General features: G+C 36.7%; 1 protein-coding gene and 1 long non-coding RNA gene across 2 annotated transcripts in view; both read left to right on the forward strand.

Moving 5' to 3' along the window:
- The window catches only part of LOC136250381 (beta-1,3-N-acetylglucosaminyltransferase manic fringe-like), a 45,666-nt gene that overhangs the window by 23,820 nt on the left and 1,680 nt on the right, over positions 1–20,166 (forward strand). The window lies entirely within an intron of this gene.
- LOC136251859 (uncharacterized) lies at positions 14,427–18,477 on the forward strand. Its single transcript, XR_010699231.1, has 3 exons — positions 14,427–14,510; positions 16,055–16,134; positions 18,293–18,477. It is a non-coding gene; the product is annotated as an uncharacterized lncRNA (long non-coding RNA).

Consider the following 20,166-nt stretch of genomic DNA (forward strand, 5'->3'; position numbering starts at 1 on the left):
GTGTGTACAAAAGTTACAACAAGGGGGTATGCTGATAGGCTGATACAACACTTGTCTTGCACGCCCGACCTGAGTGCTGCATGTACTGACCTGACCCAAGTGTGTGCCAACCTGACTAGAGTGCTGATCCAAGTGCTGTATTTGTTTTTAGACACCTCTCAAGTGCTGTTCTTATTCTCATACACACAAGCATAGACGGTGCTTTAAGTGTTATTTGGTACTTCCTGATCATCTTGTTCAGAGCGTACCTGAACTGCGGTGATCATACTATCATTAAGTGTTCATATACTGGTAATCTATTTCTAATTTTAGGACAAACTGGTAAGATGCCAGTATGCAAAACACACTCAGCATGTGGAACAATGATCAATTTTAAGTACTGACTGCTTTATTAGAACACCTGACCATTCTATTAGAGTATTTCTATCTTTGCAAAGAAAATCAATACCTCCAGGTTGTTATGCCTATGGCGGAGAAGAAGGGGGTGTTAATAGAATCAAAATAAAAGTTTATAGTGGGGGCTAAGAAAAGAGGGAACTGGTTGCTGTAAACAGTCAGCAAGCGGAGTATGCCCTATCTAGCTAGGGTGGTCTGTAGGTATTAGTACCCCCCACAGGAAACCTGAAACTTTCTGAGATTTAATTGGGTAGTAATTTTACTGAACTTTATGAATATACCCTTGTGAGTCACTTCATGGTCCATTAGTGGAAATACTCCTTTAAAGCTGCCTGTCATACAGTGGGTGCAGCATAAATTCAGTTTGACATCAAGTTGAATTTCATGGGTTCTGGGGGTACAACCCTTAGGAGCTGTAGATTGTAGTAGTGTTAGATAGCAGCAATAAAACCAGTAAAAAGAAACTATTCTAGTGCTGGCAAGCTATCTGTGCAGAAGCTTAATACAGTAGCATTTATTTCTCACATACTGGGACAGCTGGGTGCTTTAACCATTTAACAAATATACCATAGATAGATAGATAGATAGATAAATAGCTTTATATTATTCTACTGAGGAATAAGTCCTGCTGGCGTGCTTAGCTTCTGTGCAAACATAAATACATTGAATACAACAGTGAGGACAAATAGATAGACAAGTGAATACACACATGTATGTAAAAAAAAAGCAAAGCAAAAAATGCACACACACATATACACATACTTTTACAGAAATAATGACAAGAAACTAGCCCAGTCGACTTGAGTGCAGGTTATGGTGCACAGCTAGGTGATATAATGAAATGTGAAAACTATTGGTGGTGGATATAAAACTAAAATTAAGTTTATATGGCATTATTTAGAAAGCCTCTGAATGACAGCAGTTAACCTAGCTGGTCTGGTATGGTGTAGGCCTGGGGTGCCTGGATTCAGTGTAATGGAATGATGGACTGGAATGGTGTCTATAACAGTGTGGGGTAGACTGTTTCACTGATCAATTGATTGTAATCACTTCCACAGAATAACTAATTACAATGGTTTTCAAAGAAAAAAAGTGGAGTCAGTGTCCATATGATGCTTATAAGCAATGTAGCTATTTGCAAATCTGATTTCCTTGGTGATTCAAGAAAAAAATTGTACCTTGTATCCTTCCATTCCCTCTTTGGGCTTACTTTAATTCTAGCGGATCACCAATTTGATCACTGCAATTCTGCAGGCATTCGTCACATTAATGTTGTGGCTAACTTTAAAATGTTACATTGTCTAACCTTAGAATGCTACATTGTATGTTTAGAACACATTACGTTGTAAGCTTAGAACGTGATGTTGTAAACAGCTTACAACGTCACATTCTAAGCTTACAGTAAGCTTAAAATGTGACATTGTAAGCACACCATCAACCTGTAGTGTTGTGAGATTGACATTAGCTACATGCATACACTAGTCCACAGTAAACCATCTTTTTATAAAGGCCATTTAAATTTCATGTCTAATTCGGCTAGAGTGCATTATGGTCTTCAGCTTAAGATACACATAAAAATCTAGACTGATCCTACGCCAATTGTCAAAATCTACCTTCTTAGGTATGGGTACTAAAGACACATCTGGGGAACACTCCCAACATACCAAACATTAGTAAACAGATCAAGTAGGTACTTCAACAACTCATCAGAACTAGCCTTAATCATCTCCGACAGGATACCATTAATGCCACCAGCCTTATTTCCTGCAACTAATGACAACACATTTCTGATCTTATTCAAGGAAGGGGCATCAGCCAAATCACTACAAACAGCTGAAGAAGGCAAGGAATCCACCAAATCCAAAGAGAATACACTAGATATGTTCAAACTGAGTTAAAGTGTTGTTGCCATCTATACAAGCTCTCTTTCAGAGTAGAGCAAAAGTCATTATCAAGTTTCTTTATAGTTTTTGGCTTGGTTGGCTGTATGCAAGTTCTTCTGAAATCTATGATAAGCTTTTAAGCATCACCTTGGACCAACTAGACTCCTTCATAACTTTACCTACAATCTCCTTAGCTTTCTCCTGAAGCTAATCATTCTCACTACTGCAGTCAATCTATTATACAAAATAATCCACTTATAAACATTTCCTTATCCCACAGGGAAGCTGTTTTCTCATAGTAACATTCTCATTATACGCAGCACACACATTAACATTAGCATCATATAATTGTAAGTAGCAAAACAATATCTGCCAGAGCCTCAACTCTTTGAATTAAATACCTGTAGCACAAATTAAAAGTTTATGATCAGTCCAACAATCTGCCCTGCAAAACTTTTGTGTCTGAGGCATTAGAATGTAATCAATGCAATGTTGTTTTTTACAACCAGGATTTTGCAGGTATACTCGTAGATGTCCCTTTTCCTCAAATCAGTTGTTCATTACAGTAAGCCCGTTTAAAAGCATTAACAAAGATGTACCTGCTTCCATTAGCTTACCAACTCCATGAAAACCTCTTACTTCGATCATTCCAATGAGATTTCTGAAGTACGTAACTGTCCCTACTCTAGCATTAAAATCCCCCAACACAACTAATAGGTCTTCTACCCCTTCTGCCTCTGCAATAGCTACAGCACTGGAGTTTCAGTCGAGCATACAACTTACGTGTAGCCTTCCAACATTCACCATGCAAAATTCCTCCAGGTTGCAGCTATTACAGGATTCATCACAATACCAACCCCTTTACACCTCAGCACAGGATAATCTCCATCAGGCAAGGCCTCTTAGAATGATACTCATATCGAAACAACGCAGCTCTTCTACCAGAAAATTGATCTTACACTTTACTTGGATTCCTCCCTCACAGATGCAGTAGTAACAGAATCATCAAGGGAGTACATATTCCAGCAACCAATATTAAGCCAGGACTGAACAACCGGCAGCTCCGGCAAATTAAATAAACACACTAAGAACTTGCAAAACCACAATGGCATAAAACACAGTATTTTGTGTGGGTACTAACAAGTCAGAATGGAACACCACACAAAGAAGCACAGTAACCCCCCCTCTCTCTTTCTGTCTCACACACACACGCACACACACACACACTCACACTCACACACACATGCACACCCATATCAAAAAATATGGACCCAAAACAAAAATAAATATTTCTGTATATTATATAATTGTTACGATATAGTACGCAGTTTTATTCCATATGATTGTTTGTAAGAAAATGTCGACAAGACCAAAGTGTTCAATCAGCAAGCACAATTATCGAGAGCTGGCACTCATTTAACTGGCCAAAAGAAGTCACTATATCTACAGCAACATGGCTACTAAAATGGTTATTAAACTTGTCATGTGTTGTACCGGTTGAAGGTGATGGAGACCAAGTAAAAGTGAAGTATATTGGTTACAGCTTGAAATACGAGTGGAGAAGCGATGATGTTATCTGGATGATGAGATGGTTGTTCTGATGATAGTGTGCCATCATTAGACAGGAGGCAGCTATCACCCGTTACGAGGAAGTTTCATTTGTTTGAAGTTGAAGAAATTGGTTTGTAGCATCAAGTCATCTTTGTATGTGTCTTTGTCCTCTGGTAGGAAGAGTGACCCATGTTGTTCTATTAGTGATATGAGCTTTGAATTTTTGCATTTTGAGGCACTGGTCCACCAAGGCATCCGAAAACTCACTAGAGGAAAGACAGCAATATATGGCTTGCTGTCACTGTCAAGACTAGACGGCTAATTTATTGGGTGAAAGATGGTATGTCAGGGGACTGAACAGAGCTGAAGATTTCTGCTATATATGTAAGTTGAACTGGAAACTGTAAGGTTCAATTTAAAAACCTCACAGCAGAGCCTGATTACCAGCTACAAGAAGATTGTACCATCAAAATGAAGTATTTTGGTGCAAGACACCAGTTGGTGTTTAAGAGTGGTGGTACCATCACTGAGTGGAGTAGTGTTGTCACTTATGCACCAGTTGAGATGTAGAGTCTTTAAGTTGCAAGGGTATTATAAAGTGTTTATTGGTATGTACACATATACATTTATGTTGCCTACATGTTTATTGGTGACATTTTCTTTTTGTGGCCCACTGTGTTACGAGTAGAACAAATGTGTTTGTGGTGGTATTGCATTTTTGAAGAATGGTATAGCATTGAGAAAACACTTTGATATCACTAGTATTATAAGAAGTTTTGAAAAATGGGAGATCATTATTTTCTGATGTACAAATTTAATGCTAAATAATGCTGCATACTTGGAAATTTTTGTGGCATGTATATATTTAAATTTCACTTAGCCCAGGATATTTCTGTTTTAAATTTCACTGATCACTGTGGCTTGATTCATTCTCGACCACACAGCTACAAAGGGTATGGATTAATTTTTACTTTAAGTAAAATACAGGTTACTAAACACACCTGAAAGTGGGTGTGGCTCACAAAAGAAGCTGGCCTACTGCAAGACTAGACTATGTCTTGTACAGAAATTGCTGCTACTGTGCTACTTAGTTCAAGAATGTGTGATACTATTTGTAAGCATAATTCTGTGGAGTTTACATATTCCTACAAACAGTGTCACACACAAAAAACCATACTAATTTATCAGTACAGTGAGTTGAAGTTTGCAGCACACACATAAACTTACATATTACAATAAAATTTCATGGTAAGCTTTACTAACTGCGAAAACCATGAAAATAACGTACTACAAAATGTGTACGGTATTATTAACTCAACATGTTTACTGAATAGCATATTTCAAAATGAAGTAGGGATCCAAGTAATAAAAATGGTGAAAAAGTGGTATTACAACATATCTTGGCAGGAAAATCCCTACTTTGGCATGCTAAAGTTGGGATTTTCCTGCTGAGATATGCTGTAATACCATCATTCATCACTTGTTTCACTACTATTTATCATTTGGATCCCTATTTTATTTAAATTAATAATTTAGATACACCAGTTTGTTAGGTTTTTTTGTTATAGTACACAGCTAAAACATGTGACTGTTCTATTAGGAAGACTGCTGTAGTAGAGACTTTTGAGTCAACCTTTCACCTACCGGGGAGTGTCACTATTTCATATTTTCACTGTGCTATAGCATTATGAATACAGCTAGACCAATAATAAGGTTGTGTGGTCATCGTGATTGAGTAAATGGATTGTGAGGTGTGGTCACCATGCTCGATCATTATTAGATCGCGTGATCTTGAACATATCATGAAGTTATAGGTATCTACTGAGCATAAGCACTTTGAATAAATTGGTGGCATCTATGTAAATATGCTGCTCAAGGAAATTGTTGATAGGGAAAATTAACACCTCAATATGGTTTATTGCATAAAGAAACAATTACCAACCTGATTAAAAATAAACAGAAAAACAAAGCACAGAGGGCACGCACTCATCTGAACCCCAAAAGGCACATGCCACTTGTGAGTTTGTTGTGACATAAAATGGTGGCCATCCACTGCTTTGTTTGGCCGCCAGCCCTGCAACTGTGGTCTGACGGGCAGACTGGCAGACAAAAAGCTGAGTTTCGGCAATTTTAAATTGCATTATCTAGCCACTTGTAAGTGCTTTCTGGTTTTTAATGCTGTATTAATTTTGATGTTAAATGGACTAATATTATTCTGTAAAGATTATTCTTGCCATGTAAGATGTTTCTAGGATCTTATTTAAAGGTAGTATATAATTATTTATGGTACACGTCACCATTGGGGGACCCCTGTTAAAACAGTACTACTGTACTGTTTGATAATCCAGCATGCTAAAGGCAGGAATTATATTGGCACATCAGGAGATGATCTCCCTTATTTGAACACATTTTATTGTTACTACAAAAGTTATAAAATTCCCGAGCTTCCTTACACTTGTTTGTTAATATTTTGTTGCATTGGTGATTCTCTTTCTTTACCACATCAATGGAAAGAATGGCACTAGACAGCAGTAAACAATTTAAATTGTACGCTACTAAGTAATTATTAGAAAACACCAGTAATAATTTACTTTGACCTGTTATGCAGCCCTAGCTACTATGCAGAGTAGTTGTTTAATGAAAATCAATCTGGGTACTTCCACATGATTGTTGAGGTAGGTGAAAAATAATGTCTTGGACATAAGTGATAACCATCACGGTTAACCATTGATTAGTTATGGTGGCATGCATAAGTTTGATAGCTAGTTAGCCAGTCAACCATGTAAAACAAAGAAAGGGATTTGTTGAAAGTCATTCTGAAGGTGCTTGATTGTACCTAACCAAAACTGCCAAGTTGCAAAGGAAGTAATTTGAGGCAGGTTTGGTGAGAACACATTTAATACATATTATCAACTAATACATTACTTCTGGCATGGATCCACAGTTGGTGAATGGCCAGCAGTATGTGAGTGCATACTTTGTTTGTATATATACATACTTACCATCACCGTCTTCATTGTTTTCCACTCTGTGTAAAATATTATGCCTTCCTATTATCATGAAAGCATGATCACAGCAAACTTCAATGAAATCAATTGCAGCTTTTAATGCTAGTTCATCTATTGTTTCATCAATATCATTAGGAGTGCTTATCTTAAAAAGCACATGTAGGCATGTTGCTATTCTCAATAGCTGCCCTTTTGCTTTACTAAGAAACCCACTGATAAGATCATCTCGCCCACAGAAACTGGGCGAGATGATCTTATCAGTGGCTTGCAACTGCTGTTGGATGAAATTATACTTTGTAATAAATTCTTTAACATCCATTTATTGTGTGAAGCTCTGTTAGGAGTACTCCGTGGTAACTGTGCAGCCAGTAAATTAACTACAAAGCATAACACACATATAATTTGGCAATGATTCAATCTTAATTGACCTATTAGATTGGTAAATATTTCATCAATTGGTTCTAATTGAGAAAACTCCTCAAATACAGGTTGTGGGAAAATCCAAAGAAATCTTTGGGCTAGACCCTCTTCAATGCTTCCCGGCTGTTCAATCATTGATCTTGCTACAAGGGGCTGTGTAAAGCCATCTACAACCAGACTTGTGCGCTCCATACTAAAATTAGCCTCTCTGGTAACTAAGAAAAATGCAATTCATGGTGTAAACATGTGAAAATACATTAGTTTTGTTGCTTTTCATCAAAACATCAGAATGTGGTATAGTTTGTACTAATATGTACGTACATGCATGTGTATTGTGCAGATAATCATTTTTCTATGATTAAGAAGCTTAGAAATGTAGTTTGTGTATTTCATCTTTGAATATAGTTGCATTGGGTATCATAAACAAATAGCAGCAATGGTATTTTAGTATTGTGTGCAGTCTAACATGCTTAGACTTGCCTGTTTTTCTGGACCAAGGGTGTCCATTGTAGAGTCGCAGAAAAACTGCCACATTATGTGGATCAGTATGGCCCCTTGATTTATACAAATTAATTTGTGTTAGAAAAGTGGTTATTTCATCATAAATTCCTAACAGTCGGCCATCATTTTCATCCATCAATGCTCCCATTTTTTCAAAAGTTGCCACATCAAGATGCCACAAAGGAGAATCATCAGAAACTTTGACCTTTTTCCGAACGAGGTTAACAATCTTCAGTAAATATTTAAAAATTGACGATTTGCCACTCCCAGTTGGCATTCCAACAGTTATCCAAACAATAGCTGGTTCAACCCAGCTAGTGTTTTCAACACATGTCTCTGAATGTGAAATAAAGAAAGAGACAAGGATGATAAATCCACAGACAACTGCAGATGGTGCCACACTCAGTGCTTTCCTGATCTGTTTACAGCCCTACATTGACAAGTATACGTAGATATAAATTAATGCAAATGTGTAGTATTATCAGTTTCTGATGGTTTAGCCTTGTTGTATAGTAGGGTCAGATAAAAGTCCCTTATCAGCTCTTATGTAATGTTTAAGAAATTGCATTTGCATCCCCTTGCTCTTTAATGACACGTTTCGTCTATGTTCATATTAATCATTATATGTGTGTGTGTGTGTGTGCATGTGTGTGTGTGTGCATGTGTGTGTGTGTGTGTGTGTGTGTGTGTGTGTGTGTGTGTGTGTGTGTGTGTGTGTGTGTGTGTGTGTGTGTGTGTGTGTGTGTGTGTGTGTGTGTGTGTGTGGTGAATGCTGTAGCTGACAATAGGCACATACTTACATAAATATGACAATAGCTTACAATCTACTACCATTATTAAAGCTTAAATGTTTGAACTGTAGTAAAAGAAGCATTGTGTGTGACATGAACTTAGCTACTACTTCCTCATTTTCCTGTGCAATCTAGTTACATGATTGTGCAGAAGTATATTCATAATTATTCTTACTTTCTCTATAACTTCTGGATAACTAAGATCCACTTCCCAGCATGCTTGAAGGTTCTTGTACGTATCATCCGCCTTCTTTTGAAAATCACTCTTACTTTATACATCTGTTCGCATTGGACTAGCCATTATGCTACAATGTGCTACAATGCAGTCAACTCAGCAGCTTTAAATCACTCAAACCAATGTTAAGGCAAAAGAACTACTGTAAATGGTCACATAATTATGTTACTTTTATAGTATGGAAGTGTGACATCACTTTTAAGGCATGTACTGTTAATGAAACTCCAGCAATTATATGACTGCAGAAGGAATGGACACCTATAAGATGATAATGAGTCTTGCTTTTTAATTTTGAGAAATACACAATAGTTGCATTCCTTTGGTCAACTAATGTCTCAAAGTTTATGAACACATTAGAGTTGGTGATTAGCCTTGCTTTGTTACTCCCATCATCAAAAGAACTAAATCATTTAGGAGTGACTAAAAGGTCATTGTTGTCAAAGGTTATTTATACTGAACAATTGACTGTACAGTGTATTTGTGGGAGCAGTTTCTCTGTGCAGTTGCAATTCCTGTCATGGCAGTGCAACTTCTAAAGGAGTTAGCTGAGTTTGTGAATTCTCCCTCTGTACTGAGAAAGCTACTTTTTGCTACAACCAACCTTCCTAGAGATCTACCTGATCATTGGAAAATGGTTACAAGCTTTGCTAATGTGGGAGTCATGAAGAAAAGTTGACACAATCCAAAATCAAGACAATACACAATACTATGATAAAGATGCATTCTTATGTGACAAAAGTTTGATGGATTTATACTTCTAAGCGAGCAAGGTTGAGATGGAAAACCAATCGGTATCGTGTTGATATCACCACTTTCAAAATGTCAAGCCTGTGGAGGAGAGCTGGCTGTAAAGGCTGATCGACCTAGTCACTTAACTCTTTACAGTGACACTCTTGGAACTGTAACAGCCATTCACTTTAGAATGATATGTAAAAACACAAGGAAAGGTAATTGTAATACAGTGCAGCACTATGGCTATCATTCCAAAAAAGTAGGAGAGGTAGTATATGATGATAACTGGAAAGAATTACCTTATTTCATTTCGTCATGAGAAACCGCATTTGAGACCAAAATATTATTTCAATTGGATGCAGAAATCCTCATTGGAACACTGAGTTACAAGCAGTGAGCTGAGATATACAATTATGTTCATGGTTATGAACATATGACCGTAGAAGATTCCATGAATGATTATGATCAAGGGTAAGAAAATGTAATATACGATACATTAGTGTATATAATAAACACAAAATTTCAATTCCTGTGTAGGGTTCTATTGCTAAAGGACAGAATAACTTTAGACAGGAGGAGATTAGAAGACGCTCACATGATTTATGCTGTACTGCGTGTCCTTAGTTGGTACCCAGCAAAGTTTGGTCCAGAACAAAAAGTATTTAGACCATCATGCTTCAATAAAATTCTGAGACACATAACTCCTAAATTTCACCAATGTTTCTCTGAAAGACATGCAGGTACAGCTGTATGTCAGTTAATAATATGCATATGTTATGGATGTGTAGGTCACAAGTGTGATGCACAAGGATGCAATAGTGTACTTGTAATAGATGGCAATCTCAAAAACCATCGTGACATTTGCTTGGCTAAAGAAGCAGGGTACATACCAAGGTCTCCCTGGCAAAGTTAAAACTGGCTGCCCATTAACACCTGAATTGAGGTCCCGCTACTGCTCCTTGCACAAGCCTCATGTTTGTGTAAAACAGTAGATGATACCAATTTGATTGATAACGAAGAGGATATTGCTGAAATGATAATAGAAGAAAGGGTTACAAGATCAGAAACCTACTACAAGGTATGCATTAAAATTTTTGTTTGATTCAGTAGTTTTACAAACATAAAATAGTATTTTTAAAAATTGTTAATTTAAAAATGAAGTTGGGATCTATGTAATAAAAAGTAGTGAAACAAGAGATGAATGTTCGTATTACAGCATAGCTCGATGGGAAAGTCCCTACTTTGGCATTGAGCAAAATTATAGCTAATGTGCCAAAGTAGGGACTTTCCCATCGAGCTATGCTGTAATACAAACATTCATCTCTTGTTTCACTACTTTTTATTGCATAGATCCCTACTTCATTTTTAAATTAACAATTTTTAAAAATACTAGTTTGTTTAATTTTTTGATGTAGCACAGCTAGCTAGTTACAGCTTATTAAAGTACGTCCTGTGCCAAAGTTGGAAGCATATAGGCCCGTAGTAGCGTGCATAGTTTACCTATGCTTTGATCGTAGTAGCACTGTAGCAGTGGCATTCAGATCTATGATCTACATTCTCAGTACGATGGTCTGCGTTCTATTCACCCCGGTCGGAAGTTGTTCAAACAAACAGGCCCTTTCAGTTGTCTGGAGCTTAGTCTCGACTAACAGGATGAAGTATAATACAAAGTACTGGTACTGATCCAATCATATGAATCACTCACTGATCTCGCCGTCCGGCACTGAGTGGCTGAGTCAGTGTGTTCAGAGGAACAAGCCGTCGACTATCAGTCCGTCTCAAGTCTCTTCATCGATTGCAGCCCAGGCTTTGGCAAAAGTCAAAGTGACAACTAATGTTTCACGTGCAACACTAGAAATTATAAGCGCCCCGCTCTTTCAGCAGCATAAGCGCTTTCTGAAATAATTTTGTAGTGTCTACAGAAAAGTGTTGATACAGAAAGTTAATGCCTCAGTATGGTTTCGATGCATGAAGAAGAAGATGACCAACCTGATTGAAGATAAAAGGAAATACAAAGTGCACAGGGCGTACATTTGTCGGAATCCCAAAAGGCACATCCCACCGGTGAGTTTGTTGTTGTGGCATAAAATGGTGACCGTACGCTGCTTCGTTTGGGCTCTAGGCTTGCGACTGTGGTCAGGCAGTGAGTGAGGCAGTGAGGCTAAAATTGGAGTCATTTGGCGATTTTTAAAAATTTTTATATCCGGCCACTTTTAAGTGTTTTGTTGTATTTAATGCTGTTTTACGTATTATATGGACTAGTACTACTCTGTAAAAGTGATTTTCGCTGCATAAAATGCCTGTAGGATGATTTTTAAGGCGGAATTTTGGGCGGCGTGCGAAACATTCACCACGATCCCTACTTAAACGGTACTACCATACCGTTTGATATCACTTAGCCCTGCAACTTTGTACTGCATATTCCCACATATCAAAACTTGTGTAAGATATTCCGGATTTCCGAATGGGTTACGCCCGTTTCGTATAAAATAACACCGTCCTCTAAACAAGGCGCCATAACTTCCGCGTACTTTGGTTGACAGACACGAAATTTGGTTTATCAGATTCCTTGATGAAAGGCGATTCGATTCATGTGTAAGTTCTTTGTGTAGTAACGAAGGGGAAGCTAGAAAGGAGCCTTGTACCGCGAAATTTACGTGTTCAGAATGCCCGTAAAAACACGTGTTTTTAAACATATTTCTATAAACTAACCTGTTTAACAATTTGTACGGTCGGAGTCTTATTAAGCATCCTTCGCTGCGTAGAATGATACCAAATTTAGCGAATTTGGTTGAGGATAACAACTTGTAAATTGGGATTTTCCCGGCGAGATAATTAAATTTTCCAATAGGTTAATGTATGGAGCGCGTATTATGTCATCATCAGCAGTAAATAACTGTCGCTATGGCGACATTTTCACATTTGTACGGTCGGAATTGGATAGAGAAATTGAAGGGCTTTCTTTTATTGTATGGTGTGCTGTAGAAATTTTGTGAGTTAAAGGTTGTAAATTAGTGTTTTAGCGTGTAGTGTAAAATACATGTATTTTGTATTGGACAAAAAATGACAAGGAATGATGAGATTTTATGACCAGCCTGTTTTACCAAGTTAAGGTTTCAAAAAGGATATTAAACAGATATTAGATTTATTTAATGCATAATTCTTAATTTTTAAAGGTTTAACCCATTGTTTGAAAACTTTTAATGTTGACCACCTGAAAATGCTTGAGTTTACAAATCCCATACATATGTTTTGATATGAAACAGCATATATATAGATCTATATACAAGGAACATTTTATTACATTAATGATATTTCAATTCCATATAATGACAACTTGCCACTGAACTGCAATTCAAAAGTTTCATAATACAATATAATTTATGTGACAGGCAGGGCATGTGGGCACAAACTACACCTTGTTTTTGCAGTCCCAATCGCTTTACTTTATAAAAATTGTTTACATCCATTGTCGCCTACAAGTATACCATTGTAGGCAACAATAGTATGCATTTTAATCAAAACTTTTCTGAGAATGCCAGATAAGCAACTCAATAATCTTGTTGTACATCTCTCCATGCAAGCAAAAGTTTCCACATACTGGTTAATACATATATGTAATACGTATTAATACACATACTGGTAACTGCTAAATGAATGGGTACAAGCCAGCTGTGCTACATATGTACAGCTGGCATGCATCTACAAATCGTGGTCATGTAGAAATGAAAAGGTGTGACAGACACATCAAGTGCATTATATGTACATATAGAGCAAACCTTGGAGAGCAATAATAATAATTTAAAAAAAAAACTGAATTGAATTTGTAAAAAAATTCCCCAAAGATTAACTGGTTTGAAATTATGTCTATATTCTAGTGATGCACCGATCATACCACTTTTTCACTACCGATCCAATACCAATACATTTGAGGCCAGAAATGGCCAATACCGATCCGATACCGATACTTTGCCCCACAGGAATTTCTCACAAGAAACAGCTAGTGATTTAGCATACTAAACTCATTTGCTAATTCCATCATCTGCAGTTTGCTGGTTTTTGTGGCTATCAATTACGTGAAGATAATAGTTTATGGCTTCAGTGGATCTTATTTTGTTCAGCTTCTACTGTACTAATAATGCTAGTAGCTGGCTTCTTTTAAGGAATTCATGGCTTATATCAGCTTTTGCTCAATTCCGTTCAATGCACTATGTACACCACCGCCATCTTGATAAGCACTATAAAATAAATAAATAAATGACATCATTTAAATAAAGTATTGGTTGGTATTGGGCATTTATAGCTTTACCGATACAAGTCAGATACCACCAAAATAGGGCCAATACCGATATTAGTATCGGTATCGGTGCATCACTACTATATTCATTCCACATCTAATGTTCCCAGATGGTTCCTTTGTGAAATGTCATCCCTCATCGAATTTTTACTTCTCAATGATGCAGCTATCCTATCATTCCTGTTAATATTTTGCTTTTTACTGTAATACAATAATGGCAATAACTCCATACTGGAGTTAGACTCTCTCTCTTTTACTGATAACGGCAATATTGTTAATTCATGTACCAGACTATATTACATTTTATATGTTGAAAGTTTCCTTTGAAACTCACTTCCATACCAAATTTAGATGCTACGTACATACATAATAGTCTTTCAAATAATTGCATTCATATTCTTCATTTCACGACATGAGGGACTTCACTCTAACTTTATCCAATCCACTGTTGCTGCTTTAAATTCAAATCTGTTGCATGATGATTTTATGAATAAAACAAAAGTATAATCATACACCATGCCATAGCATGTAGAAGAAAATCCTATTCACCTATGAGCCACTAACCAGTGATGTATAGTATAAACAGTGTGTTCTGCTTACAGTACACATTATGTTTATGTATGTAGGATGTGATCCTTCATCATCTGCAGCAAAGAAACAGAAGACTGATCGATGGCTGTCAACTGAAACTTCAGAGTAAGATTTTTTTGCCGAAGTGAAAGATATTAAGGATCATTACAATACATGTATAAACAAGGAAGACCTCACCTGTAAAGTGTAAATTTAATTCCTATACTTCAGCCCATATCAGAGACAATTATAATTTTTTAATAACCCCAGCGAAAATGTCAGGCGAACTAAAGCTTTACCTGACATTGATACACTGCTGTTGAAACAAATTAAGTTATATGCAGCGTTGCAACATTGATTAAGCATAATGAAGCCCAAAAATGACTTCCATATATTTCCAACAAGTTTCTATTGAATTTCCTATTTAACTGAAATTTTTCCTAACTGACTAACTAATTAACTAACTGTTGCCTTCAGCCAAGCATAACCTGACAATCCATAATTCACTATTTGACGTCTTTTCAACTCAAGATGTGTTTTTTTCCCAACTGCAGTATGTACAATACACGTATCACAGATTTACCTCTGTCCTCTTTTGTGTCCCAGTACATTTCAATTACTATGCAAGGTGTGGTTTCATGGTAGTGCAATACGGCTTCTCTGTGGTTGCTGTGGTTTGGTAGCTATTACGCTTATCACCTCTATTCTCTGTAGTGATTGAGAGACACTTCTCATACTGTTCTTCATTCATATAACAGTGTACTGGGCAGAACATAGCTGGACGCAACAGCTACTGTAATTGATTGTTTAGGCATGTGTGTCAAAATAGTATAAACCTTATATGGAAGAATCAAAGCAAAAACTGTACTATAGCAGCCATACAGACCACAATAGTATCTATATTAGATAGTTATAGTACATTTTGATAGACCGCAGTTTTATATGAGGTAATTATAGAACTGCACATAACACACTAACCAAGTCAGTCTAGCCTGTCCTGCACTGGCTGACCAGTCAACCCAAAAAGTAACCTTGAACCACTGATAATGGTTGCTTGTAGTTAGCAGCAGTGAACATTCTTACTACATTTTGTTCACAAAAACAGACTAGACCTAGGAATATTATGATGAACACAAGCTTATTAAGCACAAAACTTTTCGCCATTAAGAAGACAGACTAGACTCACCCAAGTAAGAATATTTCAGGTGAAACACAGGTAAAATGCCTATTCTACCGAAGATTAGACAATTTCGTGAGTTCTAATTGTTTCATGTATCTTATAAATACCTCAAGTTAATGGTTCTCTATAACAGCTACAGCACTGCCTAGACTCATACCAGCTATATGTCAAACATAGGATTCAGAGTGGTCTTGAGATGAAATATAGCACTTGGCTTCACCTCATGCTACATATACATTTGTCTCGATTACTCATATTTGATGTAAAGTACTTGTGGCAATGCTTTAAATGTATTCTACATGCACGCATGCATGCACACACACACACACACACACACACACACACACAAACATAACAATTTCAGTAAGCTGGGAGTATGTATGCCTATAACTGGTTAGTAGTATATGGATTTCATAATTGCCTAGTTGTATATAAATTGATTCCAAGCAATCAAATTTGGTTGATATGTACTATATGATTTCACATGTAGGCAATTAAAAGAACTGGATTCAGATGTAAAATGCCAGACTATCAAAGATAAAGCAGCCAGGAAGAATGAATGCACAGCAGGTATGGCTGTCTATAAAATGAGTGAATGGCATATGGTTAAGCAAATTTCTAAAGCCTTAACTGCACAGTAATAACTATGGACCTTAACTGCACAGTAATAACTATGGAGCTGTATCAGTAAATGAGGGATGCTTCATTGCGAGTGGACTGGAATGCAGTGCCAGTCCCGTACAACAATTTACAAATCCTAAAATACAGTACCAGCAAATGTATACTATTTTCTTTGCTCTTCATGCATGCCATGCTAACTGCACTGCTGTCTGAGCCCTTGAAAAGATAGTAATGCATTGTCTTTCCTGGGAGGTATAAATATTACTTGTCACTTTGTCATGTAATGTGTCATATTACTAGCTACAGTAAAAGCGATGTTATTATTATGGCTCATTGCAAAATTACCCCTAACTCTGGTATTAATTCCAAGGGGTGACATACTGGCACTCACTGTAGGTAGAACTGTGACCATGGTCAAAGTCTAAGTCAAAGGTCAAGGCCACCAAAATCAATAGCGAAGGGTAAAAATTTCCAACCTACAATCGAAAGTACTGAAATATCATCACTAAGTCACCATCAAAGATTGAAAAGGCTCTTAGTCACAGGTCAAAGCGAAATTTCGGCTTGTCAAGACTTTGACCGCAGTCTCAGATCTACCTACAGTGCCTACCTCCGTAAAACCCCATTGAATTCTCATCGATTGTGCCGATCAATGAATGCATGTGTACTAAAATTCTGAACGATGCTTTCAGATAAAGGTGGACCAATATCAGTGGCATCGGTATCAGTAATACAAAAGGTACAGATACCACCAGTATAGTCTTGCATGCCCAGATCGCTTTTTTCCATGTATTGGGTGGGAAAGAAGGTCTGGTCCTTTAAACACTCACCACTTTCATTAAACCATCTCTAGCTAAGCTTCCAGTAGTAAATAACTTAGTTGGGCTAACAAAATAGTGAAAACAAAGCCTTTGTTACTCTTTTCCAAGTATTGCTACAATTGCTCCATGTGTATTCTAATATATTAGAGTATGTGAATCCTTTGTAATTAAATGACAGTGCAGTTGTTCTTCAAAGAAATAAGTTTATGACTACTTGGTTGCTTTTTTATGAAAAGGTTTGGTTGCAAGGCTGTGACAAACACTGTAGAATTATTGGCCACCCACTCAATTAATTACCTGATCAATAAGCTTACAAGAAAACTACCTTAAATCAAGCAATTAGTAATCCACAATGATGTTTATCATGTTTAGTTGTTTAATTGTACAATGAATATTTTGACTCTTGATTGAACTGAGATCATCACTTCTCAATCAAACCACACAATTACTGTGATATTTTAATAGCTAGCTATGTACCACAATAGTTAAATTTCTATAATAAACTTGTCTAGGCTTTGATGCTTAGTATTGGTATCAGAATCACTATCAGCAGATAATTTCAGTACAAATAGTTCTATCGGAAGTATCGGTAAAAAGTGGTATTGGTCCATCTCTACTTTCAGATACCTATCGCTCTGTGTATAATCTGTACATATAATTGTTGTAATAACATAGAGAATTTATTCCGACAAACATATGCTATAGTAACTGAATTATCATACCATAATTGAAGTGCAATGTGTATTTTGGATATTTGTATATCAATTGCAGGGATACTTGCAGTAATTTGGCCATGTAGTATCATTTGTGCTGTGTCAGAGCTGTTTCAATCAGAATCCCTCACACAAGTTTATGAAATTTTACATGAATTGTTAAACCAAAACATAGTCAAGATGGATAGTCTTAGTAAGTATTATAACACTATTATTGGCAGACACCTTGGGCAAGCATCCTTCTTAGCGATTTCAGGAGTATAAAATGCGTGTGCATTAATACAAATGGTATCAAAGTGTCCTTATTAGGGAGGTGTCCTGATTACAGGGACATTGTGTACATCTCAGTAGTCCACTTTATATGGTCCATCTTGTATTGCAAGGTTTCGCTGCAGCAGTGCAGTTGTATTATTATTATGCATCTGTCTAGAACAGGACACTTCAGCATCTACACCAACATGGTTTTCAATAGTCCACCACTTTTCGAAAGCTGTCCCTCAAATACACAGCTCTATATGTAGTAACTGTATATTATGGTATCGTACATTAAGTATGTTGTTCTATGTTATACAGAGTATATTTGCTATGATGATGGGTGTCATTTGTGAAAGTTTGTGCAAAGCCCCAAAAGAAGAAAGCTGACATCAACTTCAGAAAAAATGGCATCCTTGTCTATATATGTAGATAAATTGCACATTAAAGGACACACGGATCCTTGGTGTTTGGCTAATTGTGATCCCAGAGAAGTTGATGATTTAGAGGGGGTATGTTACCCCTTGATAACATTCAAATCATAGTTGTTTTTATATTGCTGCTATTTGCATATTACGCATACTCTTTATACACAACTTGTGGCTAAACTTCACTGCATACTTGCCACCATATAAGGGATACTACTGATTAACACGCAGTGCTAACAAAAGCTTTGTTGGTACATAATCTGTATGTAAAACATGTTTATACATACACTGTAAGCTGAGTATACACACAGCCTTCCTTTAGTCTTAAAACATTTTGCTTAGGACTGACACACAAGTTTCTGAACTTCAATCTGGGAATGCCAGAAATACAATAATGACTGTATGCCAGGTATAAAATATAGCACAGTATGTACAGTAAATTGTGGCTAAGTATTGATCCAATCCACTTGTCATCTTGTAAAATTTGATCCATATTCTGTACTTACGTACTGTAGATTTTGCTATTATTCCTTTCTGCATGTGTTTCACACCAGTATATGCTTGTTATTTATAGTACATGAGCACATGCATTTGAACAGCTTCTTTACTAAAAATCTTTTATGCATTAGTTGCGTAATCACATGCTACTGGTCAATACTACTGTTTAAGTGTAATCTTTGATTATGGAGATCGCATACGTATAAGATGTAGAATAGAAAATGATCTTGATTCATCCTTCTAGTGATCCTGGTATACTTTGATAACCATGAGAGCGTCTGTTCACATATTTCTGTATCAACCTAAAGAAGTACACATTTGGTAGTAATCAATCAGTGCTATTTAATTTCTACTATTATGCATTATGTTAAAATTACAACTGTATTCCAGTACTAATGCAATAATTATCTATTGGCCATTTTAAAGTAATTTCAGGTCAACATTATTTGTATGTACATACAACTACTTAATTAGTTCTTGTTCAGTTAATACAATAGTGGATGTACCATAAATTTTCTATTGAAACAACTCAAGTGATGTGTCAGAAGAAGACAAATTTTGGATTTTAATTGCATCAGTGATAATTTACATGAATACTTAAAAATCAAGACTTATGGTAGTGAGTCGCGCAGCCAAGAAACTACAAAGCGCACGCCCATATAAAAGACGCATGGCCACTACTGTGAGTTATTTACGTGTAGGGTTGGTTTTGCAATACTAGTCCTGGATTATGCAACATCTCTCAATAGATTTGTATGGGGTTACGTAATAAAGATTTTTAAGAGTCGTCATCATTGTCTTGCGACCTCGCTAAAATATGACTGAATAGGCGTATTTACGCATATTTCACTTCATTTCTCTACCCTATGTTACACCTCCGTCACGTTATACCTGCCAACTTACCATTCTTTGTGCAGTCCATCCAGCACTGACACTATCTAATTCTGGTTTGTCCATACACGTATTTTCTTCGATCAAACCTCTAATCCCTACAATAACTTTTAAAGACACGATGTGGACACAAGCCCTAATGTCTGATAAACAAGTTGTAAAAGCATGTAGAACCGTAAGTTCCCTAGGGAAGGTGTTTTAAGCAGAAATCTTTTAAACTCCATTTAGTGCCACGCCTCATGCATGTGTTGATAATTGGCAGATGTCTTATAAACAAGTGTGAAAGCGTCAAGAACGTAGCGTCACTAGAGAAGATGTTCCAAGCATTCTTGTTGCCACACCACACAGTGTGTTCTGGTGGTGCTCAAACCAGCTTGT

Source organism: Dysidea avara, chromosome 3, assembly GCF_963678975.1.
Source record: "Dysidea avara chromosome 3, odDysAvar1.4, whole genome shotgun sequence".
Classification (NCBI taxonomy): domain Eukaryota; kingdom Metazoa; phylum Porifera; class Demospongiae; order Dictyoceratida; family Dysideidae; genus Dysidea; species Dysidea avara.